Below are 12242 nucleotides of genomic sequence, written 5' to 3'. Positions count from 1 at the left end.
ATGTAGGTTTTAGTGATTTATAAATATTTTTGTTTCGGTTAGAGTCGAATTAATGATATCGATTCGAGCCGAAACAACCTGTAAAAGGGTTAAGTTGTATTGATTAACTAATTCTAAGTAAAACCAATTAATAGCTAACATGTGTTGTTAACCATGTACTTTCATATGAATGTTAATTTTTAATTTTCAACTAAATAAGTCTTCATCATAATGGGAGAGTTATGAGATATCTCAATCCTTACAAAGTCTTACTTGAAGTCCATATTGTCATATTTGTTGACAAGATGAAAACTTATAAATCTTTAAGTAGTGGGAGAGTTATGAATGAAGGGAATCAAATTTCCGTGGAAGCGTGAGATCGCCTTGCATTTTGTTTTTCAGTTTTTAGAGAAAAAAAAACAACAAAGAAAACAAAAATAATAATGGATAAACATTATAGGAAGCATGCTTTAAGTGAAGAAACAAAGGGATAAAACAAAAAATCTTTGTCGAATGCTGAACTCTACATGTTTTCCTCCCCGTCTTCTCACGAACGCTTCTTCAACAAACAAAGGACATCACCGCAAGTGCAACCTTGTTATTCTCTAGGAATCCAAGGGTAGAAGAGTGGTGTTTATCACCTTGGAGAAGGAAGAATAATAGAGAGTGGTCGAGGGAAAAAATTTGAGAGGAAATCTAGATTGGAGGCTAGGGTATTCCACAATGAAATTTCATCCCCTAAATTGACCATAAAGGGATATTTATAAGGGGAAGGATTTACCCATTATCCATGTCTTTCCCAATTTACCCTTAAGTCCACTTAATTAAATAACATTTATTCAATTAATTAACATACCAATTAAATAAACATATATATTCAATCCAATTTAATATATATAGTTAATTATTTAATAAATAAACATCACATATTTATTTGTCTTTACCTCTCAAAATTAATTAATTAATTTTTTATGAATCTGATTCATAGGAATTTAATGTTTAAATCTTATTCAAATATTTCTCTTTTATTTATAGATCACATCGGTAATTAATCGTATCATATTAATCTCATTAATATGCTATTCCATCAATTGACTTGAAAAATTCAAATCATTCCTCTTACCTATCCTTTAGTGAGCTAACAAGAGAACCTTGTGGACCTACAAATTTCTCCAATGATATGATATTAATTAATTAAACTCTTTAATTAAATTAATCACTCTTCATTAACTATCAATCACTCCACTAAAGATCAATAGTTGTACTCTTTGTATTGTAGATATATTTCTACGTCCACAGATATAGCCAATCAACAACGAGTCGAAAATTCACAAATCGCTCATAACTATGGCTAGGTCGAATTACAATTTTACCCCCGTAGTTACCTCTAACTCCTTAAGTACCACTGATTCCTTTAATGAATAAACAATTTATAGTCCAACTATAAACTAATACCTCTCAGGTCAGTGAAAGGTTAAGGTCTCAATGTTCAAGACCCGAAATCAACTATGAATGGAGCAATTTATCTACTTTCCCTAAGGACGGGAAGGAGTAAATTTCATCTTATGTAGTTGTGTTCCTAACTCCCTACTTAGACAAATCCCCAAAATAGTAGGATTGTTAAGTCAGCTAACAAGGCCACTCTCACCCATGCAAATCAATGAATTTCCCTCGTATATAGAAGTTCACAACTCACTCCGAATTAAGGTCAAGTCACCTATGGTCTTTCTAGTGAAATGTATGTCTCTTTTAGTGATGGTGTTATATAGAGAGACTATTTATTTCGTAGTCTAGTCCTATACAAACTCTTTGTAAAGAAGACCCCTACAAATATATCTCCATATAAACGATCAGGATCTGATCATTTGTAGAACTTTGCAACAATTGTAAAATCTACAAAGCAGGTTATATTCATAATGTCACCAGAATAAGGTACTCAACCTTATCCATCTACTACAAACCATTTTGGTTATCACATAAACATGATCTATCGGTATGTCCACACCGATCCTGATATGGATTTCCTGGAATCCTTATCAGTATGAAATTCAAAGTTAGTGTATCCTGTAAGAATCAAATCCTTAGCACCATGCACAAGCATATAGTTTATCTTTCTCCTAAGATACTTGAGAATGGCTTTAACCGCTGTCCAATGATCTAATCCTAGATTAGACTGATCAACCTACTGACCACTCCCAATGCATAGTAGATATTGAGCATAGTACATAGCATGACATATATAAGGCTACCTACCATAGATGCATAAGGAATTTGTCTCGTCTCATCAACTGCTTGAGGTGTCTTAAGACACTATTCCTTAGACAGAATAATTTCATGCCTAAAAAGTAATAAACATTTCTTAAAATTCTGCATCAATACTTGACAAGCATTTTGTCAATATACGATGCTTGAGGCAAGGCTAACATTGTGTTCTTATGATCCCTTATGATTTGGATCCCTTGGACATATTGTGCTTCACCCAAATATTTCATTTGGAATTGAGTAGCTAACCATTCCCAAATTTTGGTCAAAAAACCTATATCATTCCAAATGAGTAGGACATCATCCATATGGAAGACTAAGAATGCTATTGAACCGTTAATGATCTTCTTGTAAATACAAGGTACATCAACATTTTGATTAAAGCCATAGGATTTGATCATGACGTCAAACCTCATATTCTAAGATCGAGATGCCTGCTTTAATCCATAGATGGACCAATTTAGCTTGCAAACTTTTTACTATGGAACTTGTACTATGAATCCTTTTGGTTGAGTCGTGTAGATTATCTCTTCAAGATTACAATTCAAAAAGATTGACTGGACGTCCATTTTTCATATCTCATAGTCATAATAAGTGGCAATTGAAAAAGTTAAATAACATGCAGTGGAAGTATCAAGGATCCGTACGCATTCAAATTCACTATTTTTAGCAATTACTAAAGCATGCTTTTCTAAAAAGTGGGTTTGAAGATCATACCTTTGTAGAACTCTCCAAGAATCCGAGTATACAGCAGTAGTCTTCACTAGAAATCACCGTGAACCACCTCCTACTATCCTCTTGGAGCTTTAAGCAGAGTTGTGGGACTCAAAAATAGCTTGAAGAGGTGAAGAACAATGAAGAACTCACAGCAGCCAGACAAGAAGAGCAGTCTCTTCTCACGAAAATTTTTCTCTAAAAAATTTTGCATTAATTCCTCTCAAATGACTCCAATCTTCTTTATATATTGTAGATAAACATGCAAAGAGGTGAAGTGCATGGCTTGCAGCTCATGCTTGGAGAATTAATGAAGAGAAGTTAATGGCTTTTATGTGAGGATGAAGATGAAGGTAATGGAAAAAATTCATTCTCTATTTTGTACAACATGCAAAAACGATTTACACTTTTCTTTTAAAAAGATAAAATGATTTCAAAACCATTTTAATTGAAAATTTATTTTCTTAAATTAATTTCCTATATTAATTAATTTAATATCAAATACTGAATTAATTTTTGCACAATAATCATCTTCATATATTTAAATCATATTTAAATATATACACTCTTGTTCTGTTTAATTTAAACGTTTCAAATTAATTTCTCAAGCTACCCTAAAACTTATCCATTTATGAGCTAGTAGGGGGACCTCACGGACCTACAAATCATGGGCTCCAACGATTCAAGATTAATCGGCTAAACTCATTAGTCCAATCTAACCCCGTTCGTTAACTAATGGGACATTCCACTATAGCCCATAGTTGAACTTTCCTCACTGTAGATATATTATGTCCACTCAATAACCATAATCAGTAAGTCGATCTTTCACAAGTTCTTTGTAATCACAGCTAGGTCAAAAATATCGTTTTACCCCTGTGACTACATCTTGTTCCTTAAGTTCCTACTGATCCTCTAATGAACAATTATGATTCATAATCTCCATGAATCAAATCCTTTCTCTATGAGGGTCCTCGATTGTTCAAGACCTGGAGTCAGTACTTAAGAGAACAACTTATCTGCTAACCCTAAATAGGGTAGGAGTGAATTCCATCTTGCAAGGCTATGTCCTTAGCTGTTCATCTGGTTTTATCCCCAAAATGGTAAGCTTATTGAGCAGTGTTGTTTGACTACTCTCACCGTTTGCAGATCAAAGGATAATCCCGAAAAACAGAAGTTCATAGCTAGCTCAGAATTAAGATCGAGTTAACCTAGGTTACATATAAATGAAATAGTCAGTTTTAACAGTAAACGGTCGTTATAAAGAAAAATGACTATTTTTATGGTCTAGTCTATATGCAAACTCATTGCATAGGATGCCCCCACTCTCATGTATCAACATGAACGATTTGTAGATCACATCGTTTGTAGCACCTTACAACTTCTTATAACAACTACAGAGTGGGCCGCATCCAACAGTGTTACCAGGATGGGATACCCAATTTCATTAATATACTTATTAGACCATTTAGGCTATATACTGTCAACTTGATCTTGTTTATGTCATTACATAAAGTTACAGCATTTAGAAAATAGCTAAGGATGCGTTTGTTGGATTTTCATAATAAGATGCAAAATCAACAATTCATTATTATTGATAAAATAGAATGTTTAACACGAACTGCGAGTTCTTGGACATTCCCAACAATGTCCCACTTAGACTAAAACTCTAGTGAGAACAAATATATAAAATATAATGTTAAGATAATGGGAAAAATATAATAAACTAGGGCATCTATAATACCATAGACATTCTCCCACTTGTCCTAGAGTACACTACTCAGAGTCCTAGTCTAACTAGGTGGCCCTCGAAAACTTTAGCCGAGAGGGCCTTGGTAAATGGATCAGTAAGGTTGTCTTCAGAGGCTATTTTGGTGACGAGCACGTCTCCTCTATGTACGATCTCTCGGATGAGATGGTACTTTCTTTCAACGTGTTTTCCATGCTTGTGACTCCTGGGTTCCTTTGAGTTAGCAATTGCACCACTGTTGTCACAATACAGTGTGATAGCCAGGTGCATATTTGGAACGACTTTCAAATCAGCTAAGAATTTGTGTAGCCATACTACTTCCTTAGCAGCTTCGCATGCAGCCACGTATTCCGCTTCCATGGTAGAGTCAGCCATACAACTTTGCATGATGCTTCTTCAAACTATAGCTCCTCCATTAAGAGTGAAAACTGATCCTGAGGTAGATTTCGTGGAAACTATATCAGTCTGAAAATCAGAATCAGTTTATCCTGTAAGGATCAAAATACTAGGTCCATAGCATATAGTCCCTCGTTCTCCTAAGATACTTGTAGATATTTTTTATAGCGATCCAATGACCGTGTCCAGGATTGGATTGGAACCTGCTAACGATTCCAACTGCAAAACATATGTCGGAGTGTGTACACAACATATCCTACATCAAACTTCTAACTGCAGAAGCAAAGTAAATTATTCAATAAAGTTATTGATATTGCATTCTATTCAGAAAATCCAATAAACATATCATTGGCTATTGTATGAATACTTTAACTTTATGTGGTGACTTAAGCAGGATCAAGTTATAGTATATAGCTTAAATGGTCTATAACTATATGGATGAAGTTGGGTATCTCATCCTGGTAACACTATTGGATGCGGCCCATTTTGTATAATTGATATAAATGACGTGATTCACTAATCATTCATGTAGAGACATGTGAGTAGGGGCATCCTATCCAATGAGTTTGCATAAAGACTGGACCACGAAATAGCCACTTTTCTTTATAATGATCGTTTGCTGTTAAAACTGATTATTTCACACTAAAGTAACCTAGGATAACTCGATCTTAATCTGGAGCTAGCTATGAACTTCTGTTTATTGGGATTGTCTTTTGATTTTCATGTGTGAGAGTAGTCCAACAGAACTGCTCAATAAGCCTTCCATTTTGGGGATAAGACGAATAGATAGTTGCGGACATAACCCTACGAGATGGAATTCACTCTTATCTGTTTTAGGGTTAGCAGATAGGTTGTTCTCTTAAGTGCTGATTTCAGATCTTAAACAATCGGGGCCCCGCCTTCTCATGAAAGTGAGGGACATGATTCATAAGTAGTATTATGAATCAATTGTTCATTAGAGAGTCAGTGAGAACTTAAGGAAAAAGATGTATTCATAAGGGGTAAAACAGAAATTTTGACTTAGCTATAATTACGAACGACTTGTGAGGGATCGACTTACTGATTATGATTTACATGGACAAAAATACATCTACAGTGAGAAAAGTGCAACTATCGAGCTATAGTGGTATGCCTTGATAGTTAACTAATAGTAATTAATTTGGTTTAAAGAGTTTAACTAATTAATTACAAATCGTTAGAGCTCATGATTGTAGTCTATTAGGTCCCTCTACTAGCTCATAAATTGGAATAGCAAATTGAGTATTAATTGGATGAATTTTGGAATTAGGGTTATAAATTTGAAATGTTAAAATTCAATTTTTTGGGTTTTTAATTGATTATGTTTGATATAATTAAAAACATGTAATTTAGTTGAAATTAAACAAAGTTGGAGAATCAATTAATATTTAAATTATGATTTAAATATGAAATTGAATCATATTGGTGGAGTTGGTATTTTATTAATTAAAAATTAAAATTAGTTTTATTAATTATTAATTTTGAATTAATTATATAAAACTAATTATTAAATAAACAGTTTTATTTAATTATAATATCAATTTTAGTTTTAAAAATTAATTTTAGGGTTAGTGGATTTTTCAAAGTGGTTTGTTACCGAAATCCACCATCAATTTGAAATCAAATCCAAGTAGGAGGTGCCCTCCATGCAAGCTACTCTCCCTGCATGAATACAGATTATATAATAAATCTTCATGCATAGATTTGGTGGTGAATTTTTGGAAAACCGACTGAAGTGCTAGAATTTTGAAAACTCTAAAAACTATTCCAAATTCATCTCAAATTTAGCTTGATTCGAGTGTTTTCATCACACATTTCTTCTTGAGCATAGTGGAAAACACCTTGGTGGTGGTCTTGTTGAAGTTTGAAGCTCAATTTTGGAGTACTTCTGCTGAATTCGTGGATTAAGTCTTCAAAGATAATGTTTACTTCAAACACTCTATGAATATCATGTTAACAACATATTTAGAACTCAAGTTAAGAGTAGTTAGAGTGCTTATAAATTCTGATTTGTACCGCTGTATGTTATATTACACCTTGAGAAACGATGTGGCGCCACATTTTTCAAGCCCCAAAATCAGCCGTTAAGGGAGCAATTTATCTACTTACCCCGACATTAGGGAAGGAGTGAGTTTCGTCTCGTGTAACTATGTTCCAAGCTCCCCAGTCAAACGAATACCCAAAATGGTAGGCTTATTGAGTCGGCGATCTAATCACTCTCACCCATACAAATCAAAGTACCGCCTTCATAGACAAGAGTTCACAACTCACTCAAGATTCAAGTCATGTCACCTATGGTCATCCTGGTGAAATGTTAAATCTCTACTATTAATGCCATTATATAAGGAAACTATTCATTAGAACACCCCTACTCACATGTCTCTACATGAGTGATCGGGATCACATCAGTTGTAGCACTTTACAGCAATTGTAATATCTACACAACGGGTTGTAGTCATAGTGTCATCAGGATAAGGTATCCAACCTTATTCATCTACTACAGACCATTTAAACTATCACTTAAACATTATCCACCAGTATGTCTCTACATACATGTTTAAGCTACAGAAGATAAGTTTGGATGTTAGTTTATTGGTTTTGTGGGTTAATGCTACTAAATGTCAAATAAAAAAATTGTTTCTACATTAAAATTACAAACTACAAGATCATGAGAGTTAGGGCATTACCCCAACAGAACTCACCTCTCAGTGTTTTATGCCACATAAATCTTATCTCTAAGATGCATGCTTAAGTTAATATTAGATGAAATGTTAACTTTATCGCTAAAGCTACTTCTTTCCTTATTTAATGAATTCCACAGCCACTTGATTCCTCAAGTAGTTAGCTATTTTTACTTGAACCAATATATAAGATGGAATCACACAATAGATTAAGTACACATTAAATAAAATGAACATCAAGATATGCAAAACTTGTGAAAATGTTAGTTTATTCTTCTAATATATTAAGAAATTATCTACTCATGATGATGAGAAGAGAACATATGGATAGAATAGAGATGATGGAGATAATGGTTTATATTAAGAATGAATATGTCACAATGTCAATATCTTAATACAAACTTAATGAAAAACAAAAGAATGAAAGTTCAAGAAATGGAAATGTTAAGCTGCTGATCACAATCTCTTGCTCCTTTTAGCTTTAATGATTGACTGCTTTCACTTATGCTAGCGATGGATGATGAGGCTCTGCCTCTAATTAGAGAAAAAGACTGAGCTTTCACTCATAATTCATCAAAGAGAAGGTCGAGAGGTTGAAGATGATAGAGAATCAAGTAGAGAGTTGGGCAGAGCTTTGGCCAATTTCTTGACTAAGGGTCTAACTCCTTCAACATGAGAGTTTTGGGATATTTACAGGCATCAAGTGGGAGGTTCTTTAGTTACTTTCGCGACTGTCTCAAATCAATTCCTAACTTGTACTTTGATTAGATAAGCCACTATCCATTCGTTTGTTGTTTTCCTTTGTTCATGATTCTTTTCAATGCATAATTCTTCTTTGCATGCAAGATTAGGTTGGTTGATTTTGTTATGTATCCAACGACCACGTCATCTTTCTTTGTCAATTTCTACTTTTTTTTTTTTTGGCATTAAATCTTGCGTTGAAAGATGTTAGACTTATAAGGGGGGCATGAGCGTGAATTTTCATAAGATTATTTTTTCAGGTTTCTAACTGATGTTTGAGTCGAAGTTTATCTGAGGTTCTCTATTTATCATTTCTTGTAGGCATTCTCATGAATTTATAGTGCATACTTGATATCTATGTTCTCACATTCAACCCTTTTGTGATTTTTATCATGCAGTTAATCTTTTGAAAACTATTATATTTTCTAATTACTCAGGACCATTGGCAAGGCACCTGTCTTCTCTTGTTCCAAAATTCTATTTGATTGATTTGATTGATAGGAATGTTGTCAAGGTTTCTCCACCATTATCTCCATATATGGTCTGTCAGACATATTTAAATAATTATATGTTTAATTAAAATATAGATTATGTATGTGGATTAATAATTTATCATATTATGTTATTTTATTAGATTGTGCCCTATTATGCGATCTAATTAATTAAGGCTCTAGATTCCTAATTGAGTATGAACTTAATGAGTAGAAGCCCATTCCTAGTTAATTAGAGTTTAATGGAAACCCTAATTGAACTAGAATATAAAGAGACCTTAACAATAAGCACCCAGTCTTTCTTGAATCCCATCTAGAGAGATCCCACCAAGGGCATTCAGAGTTTTGGTTGAGGAAGATCATAGTCATCCATCATCATCTTGAAGATGTCATTAGTTTTTCAATTGAATCCAATATGTTATTCTTGACAATTTGGCATGAATGATCATGATCCTAGGGTTTATCTATTTAATATAGATTTAAAGTATTTATGCTAATAATTGATATCATAGCATGAATTTCATGTAGATTGTTGGTTTAAATTCGTTTACCATTGGTATGATTCAATTTTTTTTTGGGTAAGGATGGTTAAAGAATTTAATGTTAAAAAAAAAAAGAAAAAAAATACGCAAGAAAGCAATCAAGGTTCATCAAAATGCACAGCCAATAAAGTGTTGCTGGCTGTCGTTTTCATGGATTTAGGTTGAAGGGTTTTTTGGGCAGTGGCATGCGATCAAGATAAAACCCGTTTCAGTCAAAGCTTTTGTCATCTGTGATTTTTCATGGATTTTAATTTGATGTATTTGGTGAATTATTTGTTGGTTGAAATCGGCGTTCTTTCATTTTTTTAAGATAAAAATTAAAAAATTGAATGAAAATCTAATATTCATCAAGAATTAATCAATCAGTTGCTGTTAGTAATTCAAAATTAATTAGGGAATTTGTTGATAACCTAATTAATTGGTTCAAAGTTGTGAATTTGAATCTAGTTTCTAATTAATACTTTTTGTGATTTTAAAATTTGTTTTTTTTTTTTTTTTGTTTAATGGATGATTATGTGAATTTGAATCTAAAGTTTAATTGATGAGTTTAAGTTAAATTTGATTAATCATGTTGTCGATTCAAGATTAATTAATCATGTTGTGGATTCAAGATTGATTGATGATGTGGTAAATCTAAATTTAAATTTGATTGATGATATTTGACGATATTCACATGTTTATGTTGCTTTAGTTGTATTATATGTATGCAATTATTAAGTGAATATTGGTAAAGATTATTTGGTATACTTTCTCCTTTATTTTTATACAATAATATTATTATATTAATGTGTCTTATATTTTAGATTGAATTGGTCAAAATAATATGATACCAAAGTAGCCTCTGTTATCTAGATTAATTTAATTCTAAAATATAAGATGTGCATATTCATGAATTTATGTCGATAATTATCGGCCCAAAGGAAGATAATTATTTGGCCAAATTGTGGGTATGCATGTGGTAATGAGTATGTGACAATTATAAGGACTGTTCATGTGAAAAATAGTCGGTCCAAAGAAAGGCTATTTTTTGACAGAGTTAATTGTTAGTACTTTGATTACTACGTTGAGAGTAACATTTACAGTTGGTGTTTTTGCCCAAAGGCTGGACATCAATGTTGTGTTAGGTATCTTGTTAAAGGGGCCCACCACATATGTGAAATTATTTTGTTATATTTTAATTGTGAGCACATGTTTTGTTGTTTATTGTTTCAGTTGGTCTTACGCAATATCTGGAAATCTGAGTTCAATCCTTAAGTTGAATGGATCGAACTTCAAGATTTGGAAGGAAAGCTTAGAGATACTTCTCGAGTGTATGAATTTGGACCTTGCATTAAGGACCGATAAACCTACTTCTACTGAGGAACAGCCAAATACGGCTAATATAGAGAAGTGAGAACGATCAAATTGCATGTGTTTGATGATCATTAGGCACTCCATTTCGGAGTCTTTTCGGGGCTCTATCACATAAAGTGAAAATGCCAATAAGTTTCTTGCTCAAATTGAGAAATATTTTGCTAAAAATGAGAAAGGGGAAGTAAGTAGTCTTTTGACTTCTTTAACTTCTATGAGGTATAAGGGCAATGGAAACATAAGGGAGTACATTATGGAAATGTCCAATCTCGTAGGTAAATTAAAGGCACTTGATATCGAGATAAATGAAAATTTACTCGTGCATCTAGTACTAATCTCTCTTCCTGCACAATTCATTCAGTTTAAGATAAGTTATAATACTCAGAAGGATAAATGGAGTATTAATGAGCTTGTCTCACAATGTGTGCAAGAAGAAGATAGGATTAAGAGAGAAAGGACAGAAAGTACTCATTTGGCAACATGCTCTCGTGATAAGAAGAAAGGGAAAATTGTGGATGCTGCAGAAGGGACATCTCAGCAGAATAAAAACAAAAAATAAGCTACTGAAAATCATTGTTTTTTCTGCAAAAGGAAAGATCAATTCAAGAAAGATTGTCCCAAATATGCCAAATGGTGTGTAAAGAAGGGTAAACTTCTTACTTTGGTTTATTCTGAAGTTAATTTAGCTTCTGTACCTACAGGTGGGTAGATTCTGGTACTACTACTCACATAAGTATATCAATGCAGAGTTGCCTGTGGAGCCGGTCGCCAAGTGATGCTGAAAGATTCATCTATGTGGGCGATGGCAAAGCAGTTCCAGTTGAAGCTATTGGAAATTTTAGACTACTTTTAAAATCTGGTTGTTATTTGGATCTTAATGAGACTTTTGTTGTACTGTCATTTAGACGGAATTTAGTTTCTATTTTCAGTTTGGACAAATTTGGTTTTTCTTGTTCTTTTGGAAATAATAAAGTTAGACTTTTTCAAGATTCTAAGCTTATTGGTACCGGTTCTTTAATTGATAATCTATATATGCTTGATTCTTTTGCTTCATTTAACAAGATCCTGTTATCTAATTCATGTGGTACAAAGCGTAAATTAAATGAGAATTATGCTATGTTATGGCACAAGCGTTTAGGTCACATCTCTAAATAGAGAATTCAGAGATTTGTGTCAGATGGAATTTTTGATTCCCTTGAATTAAGTAACTTCAACATTTCTATGGAATGTATTGAGGGAAAACAGACAAACATAAGAAAATTAGGTGCCAATAGATGCTCAGACGTCTTAGAACTAATGCTTACAAACATTTGTGGTCCAT

The 12242-nt window shown here is 33.1% G+C and overlaps 1 pseudogene; it reads left to right on the top strand.

Annotated features, from left to right (window-relative positions):
- The first annotated feature begins 10883 nt into the window (after positions 1-10883).
- Positions 10884-11630, top strand: LOC150036022 (uncharacterized; annotated as a pseudogene).
- Positions 11631-12242: the final 612 nt, after the last annotated feature.

The sequence above is a fragment of the Benincasa hispida genome, chromosome 5 (assembly GCF_027475165.1).
Source record: "Benincasa hispida cultivar pf3 chromosome 5, pf3_genome.v1.1, whole genome shotgun sequence".
NCBI classification, from domain to species: Eukaryota; Viridiplantae; Streptophyta; class Magnoliopsida; order Cucurbitales; family Cucurbitaceae; genus Benincasa; species Benincasa hispida.
Note: the sequence above shows the minus strand (reverse complement) of the source record. Positions and strands in the feature narration are given on the sequence as shown.